The sequence below is a fragment of the Quercus suber genome, unplaced genomic scaffold (assembly GCF_002906115.3).
Source record: "Quercus suber isolate HL8 unplaced genomic scaffold, Cork oak 2.0 scaffold_38, whole genome shotgun sequence".
NCBI lineage: Eukaryota > Viridiplantae > Streptophyta > Magnoliopsida > Fagales > Fagaceae > Quercus > Quercus suber.
The window spans coordinates 442,343-463,567 of NW_027069503.1; the positions used below are offsets into that span (position 1 = coordinate 442,343).

Genomic DNA, 21,225 nt, shown 5'->3' on the forward strand with positions numbered 1-21,225 from the left:
TTGATATCATTGAATTTGGGACAAAATTTAGGTATAATATCTTAAGTGTTGTATTTTAGGTTTCCCTTTTAAGATTCAGCTATGTGACTACTTAATTAAAAAAATACACTTTCATCCCATGAGAAAAAATACACATGGTAGAATCTTAAAATGGAAATTTAAAGAACAGCATCTAAGTACTGTACTTAAGTCTTGCTTTTGAATTTAATATATATATATATATATATATGTAGGGTCTCAATTTGTGGCCCAAGCCCAAAAGGTGTGGATTATGAGTCCAAAGAGTTCAAAACAATGAATTTGTAGAGAGTGGGTGAAAGAGATAGGCTGAGTGATTTGAGTAAGGTCTCAAGCAAATTACAAAGGATTTCACAAGTGTAAAACACAAATACAGTTCAAGTAGATTGATGTCCGAAGAGATAGATTAATGTTTGAAAGACTAATACAAATATCAGAGCTACAGTAACTCTTTTTCTTTTTTCTCTCCTTCCTAATTTTCGATTCCCTAATTATGGGAGATCTTTTACATTCATGTAGTTTTCTTTTAGACTATCTTGATTGTCCATTTGTTTTCATCTAAACGTTCACTTGAGTACACGTCCCATCAGATATCTTCGTCGGTTCTCCATGAGTGGCGGCAGTTAAGATTGCACTGTTTAGAGGTATTCTCCACATTAATGTAGCTAGAAAAGTTGCTGCAGCGCATTAAATGCGATGGTAGCAGCTTTTCTTTTAGATATTTCTCCATTCTTATCATCTCCATACGTGCCCGACGTTTATCCTTATCACTGGAATCGTTAGGAATATCACTCAAACCTCCCAGGTACTTGCTTGATCGATGCTCTTTATATCCGAGGACAGTACGCTATTCGGATTGATGATGACCTCTTCGGACCATACTCCTTGATCATTTCTAGGTATCTTTCCCACATGGAATCCTTCTTAGTCATTTTCTTCTCTTCGGACACACCATAATCTTCAAATAGGGCCCTAGGCCCAATACGTAATGTTGGGCTTTCACCCCCACAATCTATATATATATATATGTTTTAAACTTTTCCTAAGTCCTTCTCTAGTTAATTGATCCTAATGATTCTTTTGAATCATTTATGGCTTCCTCTACCATTCAACATTCAACAAAGGCCAAAGAAAAAGAGGGCTTACGAGTGGTTGACTCGAGTCTTCTTGTTGGATTCATGAGCACAAGGTTGACCTGATGAGAGGCTCTTGACCCGGGTCTGGCCAGCACTTGTTCCTTGTTCCTTCTTCCCTTGTCTTGATCTTGAGACACTATTAGCACGTGCAAATGATTTTAAAAGAAATCAGCTTTAATAGTGATTTTAGCAGGATATTTGTTAATAAATTATTTTTAGAAAGTTTTAATACCACTTTCATATGAGAAATATAAAAAGCTGCTTAAAAAATTAATTACTTTTTTTTATAAAATTTTTAAAAATACTTTCTTACTCATGCACTTAGGGCATCCACTCATTTTTTGCAAATTCTACTCTACTCTTTTCTATGATTCATGTCTTCCTCTCAATCCTAACAAGTGTTAAGGTAGTAAGTTGTAACTATAGTAATATCATTTTAATTTGCGGTCAATTTACTCTCTATAAGCCTTTAATTATCTGTAAAAAAATGTTGTGAATTACAAAACTACGTCATTTCAGGTGGAGGTGACATTTAACAAACACATTAGCATCATGGACGCACATAAGGTTAACTAACTTAACTTTATATAATGTAAGGAATTTAAATCCAAAGTTCTAAACGCCAGAGGATAAAATAAAAACCATCTCAAATTTTAAGAAGATAAATTATAGTCAAGTCTAACATCATTCCATGAACTTTTTGACTTTTGAGAGTTAAAGTAATACTATAAATTTAACACGAACAGCGAGGGATAGATTTTTATATATATGGACAAATCGCGTAAATTCACATGCACCACAGTACTACCTTCTTGGCAATTGACAAACATTTTGGGATGGACCCAACCTAACTGCCAGGAAAAGATTGAGACACGACAAAAGGAATTACTTAACACTAACTTTCGATGAGGTTTCTCCGATATGACACTCCTCTAATTCTTTAGGTATAAACAATATACACAAAGTTTAGATGAGGTTTCTCTGAAATGACACACTTTTTCTTAAGTATAAACGCGACAAATAAGTCCATCTCCTCTTACAACTTCACTTTCGTAGCAGAATATTTCATTAGTCAGACCTCAAAAGGGTGAGAATATTATTTCTTAAAACTTTTGGGGATGAGTGTGAATTCATCAAATGGAAAGCTTGTGGAATTCCTCCCCCTCAAAAAAAAAGATGCTAGTTACAATAACATTATTCATTCTATATGTAAGGTTGAAATTTATCAACCATCTTGTTAGCTTTATTTCGTGTCAATTTACTTGTAATTTAAGTACTTAGTAACCCTGTATTTAGGTGGGATTATTGTAAGGGTAGTGTGTAAGAAGATGTGAAGAAAAACTCAAGTATGTGCAAGAAGCAAAGTTTCGCGGCTAGGACTTGCGGCTAACTCGCGACTGGCAAGCCGCCAAATGCAGGCATGTGAGAAGCACACAGGGAAGTTGAAGGGTCGCGCCAGCTGTTGCACTACAGGACAAAAGTCCCAGGCTAGCCAGGCCGTTACGTCGCAACTTGAACTCGCGACTTGGACAAGTCACAAGGCCAAGCTGCCAATCAGCCCTGTTTGGCAAAAACTAACTCTTCATATTCCAATCACACACCACTATATATAGACCCTTATACCTACTAAATTGAGAGAGCTTCTAGAGAGAATTTGTGAGGAAAACCCTAGAGAAAAACAAGATTGCCTCATCCTCAATCTTTTCCTTAGAGTCTTTACAAATTCCTTTACTCTCTTCCTCTCCATTGTCATACCTTTGAGAGGTTATTGACCAAATCCTTTTCTCACCACACCCACGTCTGTGAGAAGGTTCATTTGGTGCTAAGGGAAGCAGTTTGGAAGGAACAAATATACATTGGTTGATGCTATGGTCTAGTAGCGGAATCCGAGAAGCTAAAGAAGAAATAGGTTCGGCGTAACCTCATTGGAGCAAGAAGCTTGAAGGGCTTAGGTACTTGGGTAGATTAGGCTTGGAGGGTTTTTTGTTGTTCATGTATCCCAACTACATTCTTTAGTGGATTATTTACCGTTTTGAGGGTGGCGGAGAGGTTTTACGCTGAGGACTTCAGTTTCCTCTTCGATAACACATCGTGTGTTGTCCGTGTGTTTGCATCTTCCTTCTCTTTATCTTTGCTTTATATTCATTGCTGTGGATGTGTTTATATTTGGTTTAGATTGTATATCAATTCTGTTATAAGCTTGTTATCATGTTCCGCACATTAATTGTTTGATATAAAGCTTGAATTGATATTTTTATAATTTAGGGTCTAAACGTTCAAGGGTGTTTTATACACATATTGAACTTTCAATTGGTATCAGAGCGGGTACACTTGTTGTGGTTTTAATACTTGAGTGTGATCCTTGACCCCTTGTTGAGATGGATAGGTTTCAATTTTTAAATGTTCCACCATTTTTTGATGGTAACAATTATGCCTTCTGGAAAGTTAGAATGAGGGCATTCCTATGCTCTATTGATGACACCGTGTGGGATGCGGTTGAAATAGGTTGGACTAAGCTGGAAGCTGCTAAATTTACTTGGGATAAGGCAGCTCTTGCAGCAGCCAATGCTAACAGTAAAACATTAAATGCTATATTCTGTGGTGTGTCTCCAGATGAATTTCACAGGATATCTCACATGACAGTAGCCAAGGAAGCTTGGGAGATTTTGGAGACAACTTATGAAGGGACTAAGAAGGTGAAAGACACAAAACTCCAAATGCTTACCACCAAATTTGAAGAGTTTAAGATGGTAGATGATGAGCCCTTTGATTCGTTTTATGGGAAGCTCAATGAAATTGTGATTGCGAAGCTCAATCTTGGTGAGAATATTGAAGATACTAAGGTGGTGAGAAAAATTTTGAGGTCCTTACTAGAGAGCTTTCGAGCAACAGTCATAGCTATAGAGGAAAGTAAGAATTTGGATGAAATTAAAATCCAAGAGCTCATTGGGTCACTTCAAACGTATGAGCTTGGACTGCCTTACCACAAGATGAGTAAATCGCTTGCTCTCAAAACCATCACTGAAAGAATGGATGATCCTTCCGAAGAAGATGGAGTGGAGAAGGAAGTAGCATATCTTGTAAAAAACTTCTGCAAATTTCTAAAGATGAAGAGCAGTGGGAAACCATTCAACAGAGGAAAATATTCATCTTCAAGAGGTGATAAGATAGAGTTTACGAGGAAAGAAGGGAAGGATTTTCAATCTCCTTCAGACATTGTGTGTTTTGAATGCAATGGCCATGGACATCTCAAAGAGTGTCCTAATTTCTTGAGAGGGAAGGGCAAGGTGTATGCCACAACGTTGAGTGATATAGACTCTTCGAGTTCTGATTCTAAAGAAAGTTGTGACGGAGAAGGAAACTACTCCGCATTCATGACGATTGCACATGTGGAGTCATCAGATGATTTGGGTACACTTATGAAGGAGCTTGGGAAACATTCTAATTTGAAATTTATTGGAATAGTTGAGGAGGTAGTGGGATTGCAAGAGACTTACAACTCACTCCTTGACAAGACCGGTGAATATGCTAAGGTGGTTAATGCAGCCATTAAGAAGATGAAGAGGGCTGAGGAAGATTACAAAAGTCTTTTGGCACGATACAAGGAGGCGAAGTATGAAATTGAGACACTAAATGCTGAGCTGTCGGAAGCTTATACCAAAATAAGATTTCTTGAGCAAGAGGTGGTGCAAGCTCATGCTAAGATAGAGAGAGTCTCCTCCCAGAAGTTAGAAGATGTTATTTCATCTCAAAAACCTTCTTCAGACAAGTCCAAGTTAGGTTACACCGGAGGGAGTAGCACATCAGCCAAGGTCGTCAAATAAGTGAAGTTTGTAAAGGCCAAAAAAGCGGCTGTGGATAAGCCTACTCTTGAGAAAGTTAAGGCTGAGAAGAAAAAGAATGTAGCTGATCAACGGGTGTTAATTATGTCCTATAATCAATCAGAATCCAGATATGGAGTTAGAGGAAGATCAATTCCAAGATCACAATAGGGTCCTAGAACGGATTATGTTTGTCATTGCTGTGGATTGCAAGGACATACCAGACCTAACTGTCAAAAGCTGAGAGCAGACAACAATGCAAGTGCACCTCGGTCACAAGGAAGAAGAAATGACATGAGGTCTTGGGGTGGTGAGCAACCAAGAAGTCAAAACCGTGATCCAGGAATGATGAATGTGATGAAGATGATTGGTGCATTCACCAATTGCCTGAAAAGTTTCAAATGAAGGTTTGACAATCCCAACTCTCGTACCCGATCTGTCAAGGATATCACCTCAAACACACGTGATGTGTGGGTGACAAAGGGTACTCATGCATAAGCATTACAACATGTCCATGCATCAATACTTCCCATGTTTGTGAATATGCTTGGTTGTGTGCTTCTTGCTAGTATTTAGGTTGTTATTTTGTGTGTGTGATTGTCTTTGGTTCAAATGTTTTTACATTTTTTGTTATGTTTTTGATCAATCTTTTACTGCTTTTGTGTCAAAAATTCAAAAACACATAAAAAGTAGAAAATCCAAAAAGTTTGATCGACTTTGTTGAGTTTTGTCTCAAAGCATGTTTTGCCTTGTACCTTTGTACTAATGGCTTTGTGCATTTAATGAGTTTAACTTGTCTCTCATGCACTCATATCATTATGGAAGAAATTCTGAATTCTATGTGGCTGTTGTAAATAGATCTTCAACCTTATCATGAATGATTTTTGCCTTGTACCACTAATGGCTTTGTGCATTTAACAAGTTTAGCTTGTCTCTCATGCACTCATATCATTGTGGAAAAATTTTTGAATTCTATGTGACTGTTGTAATTAAATAGATCTTCAACCTTGTCATGAATGATTAGTTAATAGTTTTGTTGATCTTGAGACATGCATAGACTCATGCTTATATATCTTCCCACTTTTTATTTTTATACTTAAAAGAGCTCTCTAAATGTAAATCTCCAAATGAAAAGAGATATAGAGTTGCAAAAGCCTATCGCACATACTAGTATTTGACTAGAAAAAAGGGAAAGCGACAAAAATAAAATGTATGATGCCCAAAAAGCCAAAGGCTAACTCATCAATTGAAATATCAAAAATTTCAGGCATTTATCTCACAATGAGATTTTCTTTGCTTAAAAAGTGCAAATGATATGTTAAATATGGAGCCAAATGAAAAGCTTCAAAGAATTGTTATCAAGTGCATGTGGGAGGTCATATATGCATGTTTCTATAATTGAGATAGGTCACATTATCTAGTGCTAGTTGTGTATGCCTTGATTGAATTGATCATTGAAGCTTCATATTAGACTAAGGACTATCTCATTTTTTATATCCACACACAACACACTAGTCTATGTTCAATGAATGTCATATTCATTTGTATGATTGTACTTGATTAAATGTGTTTTCACATACTCAATATTTATTAATCAAACACAAAATTTTTTTGAGTGTTTTAGTTTGTTTTTGGAAAGTATTTTGTTTTACAAAGATGTCAAAATTTTCAAAAAGAGTGTTGCCCTGTTTTGGCGACTCAGTCGCAGGTAGGTCTAGTCGCATGCTCCAGTCGCAAAGCTCACTCCGAGAGTTTTCGCGGGTCACTGGCGAGTCAAGGTTGCAGTCACGAAAAAGACTTAGAAAATTTTTCAAAAATTTGAGTTTTTGTGGTTTTCGCAGCTCAGTGTGGCAACTTGTTCGTGGGTGGAAGTCTCAGTCGCGAGGGGTACACAGAGATTTTCGCGGCTCTCTTGGTGACTATCTCGAGGGTAGACTTTCTAGTCGCGAAAAACACTTAGAAGATTTTTTTTTTTTTTTTTTTGAAAATCTTAGCCTTACAGTAATTTTCGCGGCTCTCTTGGTGACTATCTCGAGGGTAGACTTTCTAGTCGCGAAAAACACTTAGAAGATTTTTTTTTTTTTTTTTTTGAAAATCTTAGCCTTACAGTATTTTGTGACTTACCCTGGCGACTTAATCAAGTCGCGAAAAACACGTGTTTTGCGTTTTATGGACAGTTTTAAAAATTGTTTTTTAATTTTTCCCTCAAATATTAGTGACTGTTCATTGTCTTCTTTATTTCTCTCTCTCAAACACTCCAAGTCTCATTGAAAAAGATTTTTTTGCATCATGTCTTCATCAAACAACAAGAAAAAGGTATAGGTTTTCCTTCCTTTACTTCATTCTTATTGTTTTGATCTTTAGTTTCTTGATTTGAATGTTACATCTGTGTTCTACAATATATTGTGTTCTAACATGGGTTTGCCTAAAATGTTGATAATGGCTTTGTGTAGTGTTTCTGTTTTGTTGAAGATTTCATGGCCTTGAACTTTGTTTGAGGGTTTGTGAATGTTGTGTTTTGTTGTTCCTATCCTGCCCTTACTTTGGTTCTCATTATGTGTGTGCATTTCCCCATTCTGTGTTATGTCTTGTTGTGGCCTTTTCTGCTTGTCTACAGATGATTGAATCTCCAACAAAGAAGAAGACTGTTACTAAGAAAACTGACAAAAGACTAAAAATGGACCCTAACTATTTAGGTCAATCCAACACTTTGAGAGATATAGGGATTATTTCTCAAGAGGAACCATCATTCAGGAGAGATTTGTTGATTTCAGGGAATTGAAGGACACATTCATTCCAGCCTATTTTGAGGGTAGATGTTGGGAAAAATTGCTGAGTGACCTTTCCCCTGTTTGTGAACCTCTAATAAGAGAATTCTATGCAAATGCTGTGATAAGGGAGGAAGAGTTGAGTTGTTGGGTGAGAAGAAAGGAATTTACCTTAGATGCTCATAATATTGATAAGGTTCTAGGGCTTGAGGGATTGGAAGATTATGAATTCACTAACTATAAGGACAGAATGCTTTCTCTACCAGAAAAGAATTGGTGGGGTTATAGAAAAGAGATGTCTTAACACTTCTGATTTTCCTAAAGACATGATGTGTATAACCACCATAATGATATACAACCTATATCTTATAAGGAAGATGACTACACTGACAAATGCCAGAGCTATCTTTCTTATGGAACTTAAGGAGAAAACCTTCATTGACATCAGTTCTCACATTTTTGATACTATAATGGATGAGACTAGAACCACCTTGCGGCCAAAGCTGATATTTCCAAGTCTTCTTATGAGGATTTTCAGAGCAAAGGGTGTTGCAATCCCATAAGATATCAGTCCCATGCCTACTTTATTAGCCATAAACAAATTCACTCTCACAAGGATACAAAGTCGTCTTTCAGGTGAAGAAGATGAGGGTGTCCAAGAAGAAGGTGATCCAATGGAGACTGAAGCAGAGGCTGCAAGACCATCTTCCACACCAAGAAGAAGAGTCAAGAGAAGCAGGGCTTCTACTTCATTTGCTACACCTCCTAATGCATTTTAGATCATCCTGGAAAGGCTTGATGAACTCAAAGAGGTTCAAAACTAGCATACTAAAAGGATGACAGCAATGCAGGATCAGCTGGATGTACTTTCAGCCAAGTTTGATAGCATTCACACCACCTAGGAGCGGTGACCCTTAGGCCATTCCAGTCAAAAAGGGGGAGATTTTTTTGGCCAGCACTTGAGGGGAAGTGCTTATTTGAGGGGGAGCCTTTGGTTGAGGGGGAGCTTTAAATTTTCTAGTGTTGTTATGTCTATATCTTTGATACTATGTTTTGGTTAAATGCTGGTTTTATTAGTTTGTTACACAGAGAGGAACCAAGAAATGCATCTGAAGATGAGGAGGTGTGTCATTTTGACAAACTTGAGAAAGATGCAAAGCGTCAGTTGTATCCGGGTTACACTGATTATAGTATCTTGAAGTTTGTTATTGAGATGTTGAATGTAAAGGTAATGACCAACTTGAGTAATAAGGGACTTGATATGATGCTAGAATTGTTAACAAAGGTTTTACCAAAAGGTAACTTAGTTCCAAGGTCAACTTATGAAGCAAAGAAGATATTACGTGACTTGGGCATGTCATACGAGCATATAGATATATACAAAAATGATTGTGCACTATTTTGGAAGGAAAACAAAAACCTTGAGAAATGTCTAGTGTGTGAAGCGCCTAGGTATAAGGATACACGTGCCTAAGGTAAGATGATTCCTCATAAGGTATTATGTTACTTTTCGTTGACACTAAGACTGAGAAGATTGTACATGTCAGGCCAAAGAGCTAAGGACATGAGATGGTATATAGACAAACGTGTGGACGATGAGATAATGAGGCATTCGGCTGATAGTGAGGAGTGGAAGGAGTTTGATTTGTAACATCCTGATTTTGCCCTTGAACTTCGCAATGTAAGGCTAGGGTTGGTTACAGATGGATTTAACCATTTTGGGAATTTGAACAACAACTATAGTATGTGGCCTGTCATGCTTATCCCTTATAACGTACCACCTTGGTTAGTTATGAAAGAGCCATATTTTATGTTGTCCTTGCTTATTCCTGGTCCCCATCAACTGGGAAATGAGATTGATATTTACTTGAAACTATTGGTTGACGAGTTGAAGGAGTTGTGGGAAGAAAGTGTAGAAACTTATGATGCTTATAATAAAGAGCATTTTCAGATGCGTGCAACTTTATTGTGGACAACACATGACTACCCTGGATTTGCTAACTTGTCTGGGTGGAGGACAAAGGGTTATCATTCTTGTTATACTTGCAATGATGAACCATATTCAGAAACTTTGGAAAGTAAAATTGGATTCATTAAACATCGAGCTTATTTGCCTATGGAACATCGTTGGAGACATAGTCGGTTGCATAATGGTTTATCGGAGAAATAGAAGAGATCTTAAGAGTTACAAGTGGGAAAAATACAAGACAGCTAGATAGAATGCCAAATATAATTTTAGGAAAGCATCCAAGTAACAAGAAGAGACAACTCATTGGGGAGCCAAATTGGTCAAAGGTAAGTATTTTGTACAAGCTTCCATATTGGAAGAATAAGAAGCTTAAGCACAACATTGATGTCATGCATGTAGAATAAGAGTACTTACGGTACTTTGTTGGGCATTGAGGGGAGAAATAAGGATACTGACAAGGCATGGATAGACTTGCAAAATATGAACTTTAGGCACACGTTACATTTGAAACAACGTCCTGATGGATCATATGACAAACCTCGGGCTTTCTTTTCATTAAGCCCAAATGAAAGGGATGGTTTCTATGACTTTTTGAAATCAGTCAAGTATCCGAATGGTTATGCAACCAACATATCAAGGTTAGTGAATGCAAAAAATGGTAGATTATTTAGTTTGAAAAGCCGTGACTGTCATGTGCTATTACAACGAATTCTTCCAATTGGTTTGCGAGGGTTTACAAATAAAGACATTAGTATTGTATTGTTTGAGTTGGGCAGCTTCTTCCAAGACTTATGCTCAAGGACTCTAAAGCGGAGTGAATTGGATAAACTAGAAGAACGTATAGTTCTTATACTATGCAAGCTTGAGAGGTTCTTTCCTTCAACATTCTTTGATGTTATGGTCCACTTTGCTATTCACTTGCCTCAAGAAGCAATTCTAGGAGGCCCTATACAATATTGGTGGATGTACCCTATTGAAAGGTAATTAGATCCTTTGATGTATCCATCAATTGCATTTTTTCCATGTGGTATAAAATCACATAATGTACGTATTTTTTCCTCGAAGCTACTAAACAGTTATGGTCATTAGCAAATGGTCCTAAGCTGCATGTGAAGGAGTACAAAATTTGTATGGTCAATGGTGTAAAGTTCCATACAAGGGACCTAGACAATCGTCGTGTAACCCAAAACAGTGGTGTATGTACTGAAGGGGATCATGGGGGAGAAATGCATGACTTCTATGGTCATGTGTGCAAAATTTAGGAATTGGAGTATATATTTCGCTATAAAATTGTTTTGTTCCAGTGTGATTGGTACAATACTGGTACCAATGGTCGAAGGAGAACGATAAGAACCGATGCACACTGCACAAGCATTGATGTTACAAGCCGGTGGTATGAAAATGACCATTTTATACTTCCTAGTCAAGCGAGACAAGTTTTTTACCTTCAAGATACCAAATTGGGTGAATCTTGGAAAATTGTGCAATCCATCGAACATAGGGGAGTGTTTGATGTCCCGGAAGTCGGGGGTGGAGAATCCAATGATAATACAGAAGGTAGTGACGTATTCCAACAAGAAGCAATTGTTGATGTTGTCTTTATCAATGTTGAGGACAATATTATTGACTATTGTATGGGTGATGTTGAAACTGGAGTTGTTCTTGAAGGTGGAACTTCAGGAGATGCTAATGAAAATGAAGAGCATGACATACCTGATGTTGATCTTGATATGGATTATGACATGTAGAGTTCATAAAAATTGTCTTAAATGTTGTGTGCTTGTCTTAAATTTTTATGCTTGTCTAAGTAGCAATTGTTTTGTACTTATCTTGAACTTGATATGGATATTGATGCGGTCATTTGTTGTGTTGAGTTAGTAGTAATTGTGTTCAAATTTAGCACTTGTGAATTGCTTGATATGGATAATGGTGTAGACTATAATATGTAAAGTTAGTAGTAATTGTTATTAAGATGTTTTATACTTATCTTGAATTTGATATGGATATTGATGTGGTTATCGGTTGTGTTTAGGTAGTAGCAATTGTGTTCAAATTTTACACTTGTGAATTGCTTGATATTAAGTTAGTAGCAATTATACTTATCTTTCATGTCAATACATAGTTTCAAAAACTGCCCAAAAAGGCCAAATACGCGTAATATACCGAGGTATGAGATGGCAAGATTGGATAGAATGAGGCAAACCAAGAGATAATTAATACTTTGGGATTGAAGCACATCTCAACTTCTCTAAAGGATTTTGCTCAGTCCAATTGTGCAAAAGGAAAAAGAAGTAAAGCTAGTGTTGTGGTAAATGATAATTATGTACAACCTATTAGTGACGATGACAATGATGATGACTCATCTAATTTTGTAATCCATAAGGTATAATAGATGTTCCATAGGGTATAATAGATGATAATAACTTTATTGTTCCATTACTTGTAATGACTTTGTTGTTCCGTTATATGTATATTACTTACAGATGGCACCGGGACGAATTACACGCTCGCGAGGTAAGGCATCTATCACGGTGGTCCGATCTACGGTCCGATCTATGGAAACACCCCCTGAAGCAAATCCTCTTGCCTAAAGTTCTTCTAGTGCAGAGGTGCAGACTACCGGCGCATTAACTAGCACGACTACTAATTACATAGAACATACTTATTTACAACTGCACCTTTTTACTATTGAGATTATACTTCACTTAATTTAGCTATAATGTACATGGAATGTATAATTTTTTAACATTAATAATGTTTATATAGAATCTGCTAGCAGAACTACCCGTGGAGCAACACGTGGTATAGTAATACGGGCACTTGTTGAAAAAAGTGGTAAGCTACCAGTACGTATAGCTGCAGAGTATGATGTTCCTGTTGGGAAGAATGCATGCAAGCTTGTCAATTACGTTGGCGTACAAATGCGAAGTAATTTGTCCAGTTACAATGTGAAAAATTGAAAAAATGTTGATGCTGCTACTAGAGATGTGGTGCTTCAAAATATCATGGTAAATTTACATTGATAATGTCTAACTTGTCTAATTCATATAATAATATTTTTATAATACATATATACTTTATTTTACAGGATCAGTTTGAGCTAGAAGGAGATTCCAACTTGGTAACGAAAACATTAAATACAAAATGTGGAGGATTATTGAGTTCCAACTTCCACAAGTTGCATCAGGCTTATAAAAAGCTCAAACAATCTTATGGTGCTGACTATGCAAGAAGCCATTCGCAAATGAATGCCACACTTAAGCAGTGGACTGAACTCATTGATGGGAGATGGACCAATGAGGATTGGCTAGTAAATTATTTATGCGTATATTATTATTATCCAATGTTTACTACATTATGTTGTCAATTGGTTAAATTAATATTTAGATGAAGTAAATGTATATTGTTTTATTCATGATCTAATAAATATCTTGAATGTTTTTTGTTAGAAAAAATCAAGAAAGAACTCTGAAAATAGGAATAAAACTAAAGGCAAACATAGATGCGGGACAAAGGCACTTGCTGTTAGGGTTGATGAGGAGGTGCGTATTTTTTCATTTTCTTAAACCTTAGTATATTGCATGTTGTGATTAATTAAGTATATATATCTAACACTTGAATGTTAATTAATTAGACAAATAATAATGATGGTCAAGTTCCTGAATTGGCAAAAGTATTCAAAGATGTTCATTTCAATCCAAATACAAATATATGGATATACGCTGAGGATGAAGCGACATATGTATGTATATCATTCCATCCTTATTATGTTTGTAAAGCTATAACATATGTAGTATTAATGTTATCATTGTTTATTTATTTCTTTCTTTTAAATAATAGGAAAATATTCTCAAAGTGCAAGTGGATCATTGTCAAGATCCTAATGCAATTCTCCTTAAGAGAAGATCTCAAACTTGGTGTTTAAGAAGAAGTCTGGTATTGTAAAAGGACTTGGCATGAAACCTTCTTCTTCTCTAGTAACCACCGCCTCCTCTAATTCATTGGTGGAGTATATCCAACAATTAGAAAATGAGATAATTGAGCCCAAAGAGGCAAGAGCTAGAGATCAAGAGGAGAGAGCTAAGGACCAAGATGCACGAACTAAGCAAGATGAGGTCCAAAAGAATATTATTAACTTTTTGAGGAGCAAAGGTTATGATGATGCTCTTACTTATAGGGGTGGTTCAACTTCAAGTTAAAATACTTTTTGGTTAGTACTTTATTTGCTTTCTACAACTTATACATCAGTTATTCTTTGGTTATAACATAGTTAATGTTTTTACTTTACGATTTTAACAAAGCATTGTTTTTATATTTGTGCAGATTTCTTATTGGTCGCTTTTAGGGGATTTACTCTTGGCAATACTTGAAGACATATGAGGACATCTTCCTTTAGTTCTAAAATAGGGTTTAGGTAGAGTTATCATGTATTGCAAACAATTATTGTATGGAAGGAGTTTGAATTGGATACTTGTTTATTTTTTACTTGTTGAATGTATGGATCTTTTTTTATAAATGTGTTGTTGAAATAAATGTGTTATTCAAATGTGAGGTTTTAATAATGTAATGACAGGTTACAGGTTAATATCAAAGCCATGAAAAAAATAAAAATAGAAAATAAGTTTTAGTGTCGAATTTTTTCGTCACAAATATAGCAACAAAAAATTGTTTTAGTGACGAAAATTTTGTCAATAAATATAGCAAAATTTTGTAAGAAATGGTTTTAGTGACGAAAATTTTCGTCACTATATGTGCCTGGATTTTCTTAAAAATAATTTTAGTGACGAATTTTTTCATCACTATATGTACCTGAATATAGTTTTAGTGATGAAATTATTCGTCACTAAATATGATTTAGTAAACTAAAGTGTTTTTAGTGACGAAATATTTTCGTCACTGAATAGTGTTTTTAGTGAGGAAAACATTTAGTGACGAAACGTTTTCGTCACTAAAAGTTTTTTTTTTTAAAAATCAAATCGGACTTTTAATGACAAAATTTTTCTTCACCAGGACTTTTAGTGATGGGGCTACAATGATGAAATGAGTTTCGTTACTAAAAGTCCAATTTCATCACTAAAGGTCCTTAGTGACGAAAAACTGGACTTTTACTGACGAATTTTTTCGTCACTGAAACTACATTTTGTTGTAGTGAATGGATGCTCTAATTGCATGAGTAAGAAAATATTTTTAAAAACTTTTATAAGAAAAAAAGTAATTAATTTTTTTAACAACTTTTTATATTTCTCATATAAAAGTAGTATTAAAACTTTCTAAAAATAATTTATTAACAAATATCCTGCTAAAATCACTATTAAAGCAGATTTCTTTTAAAACCATTTGCAAGGGCTAATAGTGTCTCAAGATCAAGACAAAGGAAGAAGGAAGAAGGAACAAGTGCTGGCCAGACCCGGGTCAAGAGCCTCTCATCAGGTCAACCTTGTGCTCATGAATCCAACAAGAAGACTCGAGTCAACCACTCGTAAGCTCTCTTTTTCTTTGGCCTTTGTTGAATGTTGAATGGTAGAGGAAGCCATAAATGATTCAAAAGAATCATAAGGATTAATTAACTAGTGAAGGACTCAAGAAAATTAAAAAATATATATATATATATATATTAAATATATTCAAGAGCAAGACTTAGGTATAGTACTTAGATGCTGTTCCTTAGGTTCCCTTTTTAAGATTCTACCATGTGTATTTTTTTTCATGGGATGGAAGTGTATTTTTTAAATAAGTAGCCACATGGCTGAATCGTAAAAGAAAAATTTTAAAAACAACACTTAAAGTACTGTACTTAAGTTTTATCCTAAATTCAATGATATGAATGAATATAACATTTTGTCAAGTTGCACTAAGAAATAAAGAGAATTCTCTTTATTAGTTCATTAAGTCCTCCACTCCTCATCAAAAATTTGCATCTATGTTATTGTCATTGCATTAATTACATGTCACGTGCTAATGCATAAATGCATTAATTTGAAAGTACTAATTATTTGTAGATGGTGTACTAATTATATTTATATAAAATGAAATAATTGATTTGAAATACTTATATTTATTTGAAATACTTATGAAAAATAAATTGATTTGGAAGATGAAATTTTTGCCAAGTGTTGCATTCATTGGAAAAGAATTAGAGTATGTTTGGTAACTGATTTTTTCCCTTATTTTCTATTTCCAAAAACAGTTTTCTATTTTTGAGATTAAAAAACCTGATTGGCAACCTAAAATGGACAGAAAACAAAAACTGTTATCAAAACTCAATTTGTGAAGGAAACTGAAAACATGCAAAAAATGCTATTTTCAGTTTCTATTGTTCAAAAGTCAATAAAAACACGCGCTTGTATTAATGAATCTATCTCATTTAATGAGTTAGTATTAGAGATCAAATCCTAGTAACAATATATTTTATTATTTTCTATTTTTTTCTTCAAAAAAGTATTTTTTAAATTTCAATTAACCAAACATGTTTTTGATCTCAAAAATACAAGAAAATTGATTTTTCTTTATATTTCCAAAAATAAGTTTTTGAAAATAAAAAATAAAAACTGTTACCAAACATAATCTTAGTTAGCATTCCACCTCATCAATTTTTTTTTTTTTTTTTTTACATTTATGTTAATGCATTAATTATATATCACGTGTGAATAAGCTAACTGCATTTATTTTCATGAATTAATTATCTATAAATGATATACATAATAATATTTATATAAATGAATTTATAAGGTCATTTTTATAAAATTTATATAAGAAATGATTTATTTGGAATATTTATTATTAATAAAAAGATGAAAAAAATTTATTTGGATTATGAAATTCTCTCTCATATATGGTTTCTTTGGAAACAATTGAAACAAAAATATCAGTAGACAAGGAAAATTAGATAACACAATCAATATAGAAAATGTATATGTGTATGTGACCAATATTGTACATTTTAATTTATTAATTAGTCTTAATAATTTAAATTTTCTAACTCCTTACAAAATTTATACATGTGTCAGACCAATACTATAATAAACTAATTTGTACTATGTAATTAAACAATGTATTAATAGGGTAAATATATTTATTTTCATAATTTAATTATTTGTGTAAAATGAATTTTCTCTTCTTGATATGATATATTTATGTTCTAGGTTAACACAAAACAATCAGATCATGTAAAACACAACCAGATTAACCTAGTTAATTAACCAAGTGATTACTTAATGAAATTAAACAGTTTTAGGTTACCACAAAAAAATCATATCATGTAAAGTGATTACTTAGTAAAATTAAACAGTTCTAGTTTAACACAAAACAATCATATCATGTAAAATTACAAATTGGTCGTGTCAGTAAGTTTTCTACTGGTGGGTAGTAATAGGATGTTAGTGGTCTAAGTCGTTATTGTACAAACTTCAATTCTTTTATATTGATTTTGCTTTTTACCTTGAGCATAGCTAGGTTAAATCATTCTCAGGTTTTTTACCGGTTTGGTTTTCCTAGGTTATCATATCTTGTGTTCTTTATTTTTTGCACTTTACATGATATGATTGTTTTGTGTTAACCTAGAATCATTTAATTTTACTAAGTAATCACTTGGCTAAGTAACTAGATTAATCTGGTTGTGTTTTAAGGGTCTAAAAACTGTACATAGTTAAATGGAGAGTGAAAACTAAGTGATTGGTTGTGTGCTACACCTCTTGATTATGTCCGTTAATGGACACATACATCTTTGGTCTTCGGGTGGATCCTTCACCAATAGTCATAGCCACGACCCCACGCAAAGTCGATTCCAATGGTGGTTCTTCAAATGGAGGAACAAATGTATTTTTTGTTTGATGGGATTTGATTTTCTAAAAAGGGTGTTAATGAAATAAGTATTGTGTGTGGTAGGCTATAACCTTTAGGGTGAGAGACATACAGTAGAATTGTGTAGAGTGCAAAGTTCAGAGAAGCCAAGAGAGATATGTGTGGTGAAGGACGCTAGAGGGTAGGTGAGACGCATTAAACAATTGAGGGCAATTTGGTATTATGTTGGCAAGCACGTTTTGAAGTCTATTTTCCTCTAATTCAGAGAGATCAATTTTTGGTGGGCCTAGAGAGAAAATTCCTATGCCCCTCCGAAAATCATCCATCTTTTCTCTCCTTACCAAATAATACCAAATCCTCTTTTCTCTGCTCTCCTTTCTTTTCTATCCTTCTCATTTCACCTCCAACAAATACACCCTTATGGATCAAGCCCAAGATAGCCAAAGCATGCATGTTCTGGCCTATTTACCTCTCCTCAAGCCTATAGTCAATAAGAGTTATTGTTGGTGTGCCTGTGTGTCCCAAACACTTATATTATTATTTATTTTCTAGCCGTTGGGAATTTATGAGTAAAACAGCAGTTGGCAATTATGAGAAAAATAGCCGTTGGGCAATAATGGATAATACAACCGTTGAGCTTTTATGGGTTATTAGTTACCAATAACTATAGGTTATTATTGTCATGAATAGCCTATATAATACCCATCATTACACTGTTCCCTATAAGTTTTTTTTATTACTCTATATTTAGATATACACAATTTTATTATATGTCTCTCCCACATATTTTTTTACAATTTATATTTGTTCTAAAAAAAGGCAATAGAGGGTTGTTCTTGAACCTTCGTGAGTGGAAGTGTGTCCATCACGAAGGTTGGCACTATAGTTTAATCCTAGGGAGTTGTTTGGCCAAGAGAACTAGTTGCACCAAGTTTTACTTTGGATGACACGAATCAACCTTTAGTGACAACGCTTTTATAGCGGGATTCTATAGTATTATGAGATTGTTCTAAACTCTTTTTTATTTTATGTTCTTGCTAATTATTTGAAAAATTATTTATGTATCAAAACTTATTTATTCACTAAAATATTTTCAACAGTTATCAATCATGAGCACTTATTACCCTCAATTACGCTCTTCCTTTCTAAAGATGTCAAGTTATTAGTTCTGAATTCTGCCGTACGTAACTTTGTTCAAATTTTCAGATTAAAGGAATCTTTCCACTCACAATTAGGGCCATACGCTCCTTTTCCTTTGCTAATTACTAAACTCAGTTTGGTTAAATGGGTTTTCATAGGAAAAGCTTCGGAATGTACATATATTTTGAGAAACAAGCTTCGGAATGTTGGTTTGAAGAGTCCCAATGGTGTGTTTTAGTAGCTCTAACGGCCCATTAAACTGACCATGCACATGAAAGTTGTCCTACCGAAATGATCACTTGGGCTTCAGAAAAGCTTAAGCACAATGGATCTTTCACTAGCTAATATTTTTCCAATAAAACATAAAAATTGGCATTTCGCCTTAATAAGAGACCTCATAATTAAATCCCTAGTCGTAAGCACAGACGAGCATCCTTAGGAAAGAACACCAAATGGCTTAAACCCTCTTTTCTTAACTTTTTTTTTTTTTTTTTTTTTAATTTTAATTTTTTTATTATGCAAAGACCAAGTATTTGCCAAAATCACTGGCCAAATAAAGGAAGGATACTTATACACATTGCATTTTCCCTTTCTTTTTCTATTCCCTTTGTTTTCTGTTATTTGCTTGCTTTGTTTTGAAACTTAATATGCTAATTATTATTTAAAGGAGCTATTTGCTGAAAAAGAAGGAACCGTGAGAACCGCGAGAACCGTACTTTTAAAAACCAAACCGATCACTGAACTCTTTTTTTTAAATTCCCAGTTCAACCCTAATTTTTGACCCATTTTCTTGGTTTTTAACCGGTTTTAGGGCTTTTTACCGGACCTGACTGACTGGTATATAACTCCGTCTTTGTACATCATTCACTTACTAGGCTCATTTCATTTTTCTATCATTTTTAGATCAGGTTATAAAAATCTCCTTTCTCAAAAAAAAAAAAAAAAAAAAAAAAAGGTTATAAAAATCTCTCTGATTACTAAAGCCAATTCAGATAGCAACCATATGAAATTTCTCTTTGAGTTTTTGACGCCAAACAAACACCATATAAAAACAACAACGCCTTCCACCACTCATATCTTATCCCAAATCCAATAGATCAAACTCTCTCTCCCTCTCATGGAGCAAGAGGTCCCTACCACTAACACACCAGTAGCACTGGTTGTGGGAGTGACAGGCATGGTAGGGTTGAGCTTGGCTGAAGCTTTAAAGAGTCCAACAGCCCTTGGTGGTCCCTGGAAAGTCTACGGCTCAGCTCGCCGCCCGAAGCCGACATGGTTCCCTTCCTCCACCCCTGACCATTACATAACTTTTGACGCCTTAGACTTTGATGACACACTCAAACATCTAGCCCCAATAGCCCATGAAATCACCCATGTCTTTTGGGTAGCAATCCAAGTCCGTGAAAACGAAGAATCTAACATTGTTGCCAACTCTACCATGCTTGAAAATGTTATCAAAGCTCTCAAATCAGCCACACCTTCACGGCTATGTCATATAACATTGCAAACCGGAACCAAACATTACATGGGTCCGATCTTTGATCCAGTTCTTGGAACCCAACTTGTGCATCATGAACCTCCATTTCATGAGGACATGCCTCGACTACCCTACCCTAACTTCTATTATGCCTTAGAAGACCTTTTGGCTTCATACTCTCCATCATTCTCATATTCTGTGCACCGTTCTTCTAGAATAGCTGGTGCATCCTCAAGGAGCTTCTACAATGCATTGCTGACTCTATGCGTGTATGCTACTATCTGTAAATACCAAGGCTTGCCCTTTCGGTACCCAGGTATTTAATTATAATTCTACTACTCTCCCTTAATAAATAGAGCACAGCACATGAAATTTTTAAACAATTTAAATGAGATGCAAAGTATAAACAAAGATCAAACTCATGACTTTTTGCTTTAATATCATGATAAATTTTTGGTATTAAGAGATGATGAGTTTAATCACATAATAATAATTCTAACAGGCACAAAATACACATGGGAGAATTTCTGTGACATGTCAGATGCACGTGTGTTAGCAGAGCAACAAATTTGGGCTGCGGTAACGGAAAGAGCCAAGAACCAAGCCTTTAATTGCACCAATGGTGATGTTTATACGTGGAAGAGCTTATGGAAGGTGTTTTGTGAGGTTTGATGTTGAGTTTATGCCATTTGATGAGAATGAAAAGTTTGATTGGGTTGGGATGATGAAGAAGAAGGGAAGGGTGTGGGATGAGATCGTTGAAAAGTATGGGCTCTATAAGACCAACATGGAGGAAATTGTTTGTCCAGAGGCAACCAATGCAGCTTTGCATTTTGATTTTCCACATGTTTGTAGCATGAACAAGAGTCGTGAGTTTGGGTTTTTTGGGTATGCCAATACATTGAAGAGTATTGGCCTGTGGGTGGGGCGATTAAGAGACATGAAAATAATACCCTAGTTACGAAATCATGATTGCAAAGAATGTAATAAAATAATTTCTCAGATTGAAGTTTCACTTGGTGTAAGATTCTACTATTGTTGTATTATCCAGAGGTGAAGAACATTCTTCATTATATATATTTATTTTTTTGGTAAA

The 21,225-nt window shown here is 34.9% G+C and overlaps 1 pseudogene; it reads left to right on the forward strand.

Moving 5' to 3' along the window:
* The first annotated feature begins 19,329 nt into the window (after positions 1-19,329).
* On the forward strand, positions 19,330-21,225 carry LOC136066530 (3-oxo-Delta(4,5)-steroid 5-beta-reductase-like; annotated as a pseudogene).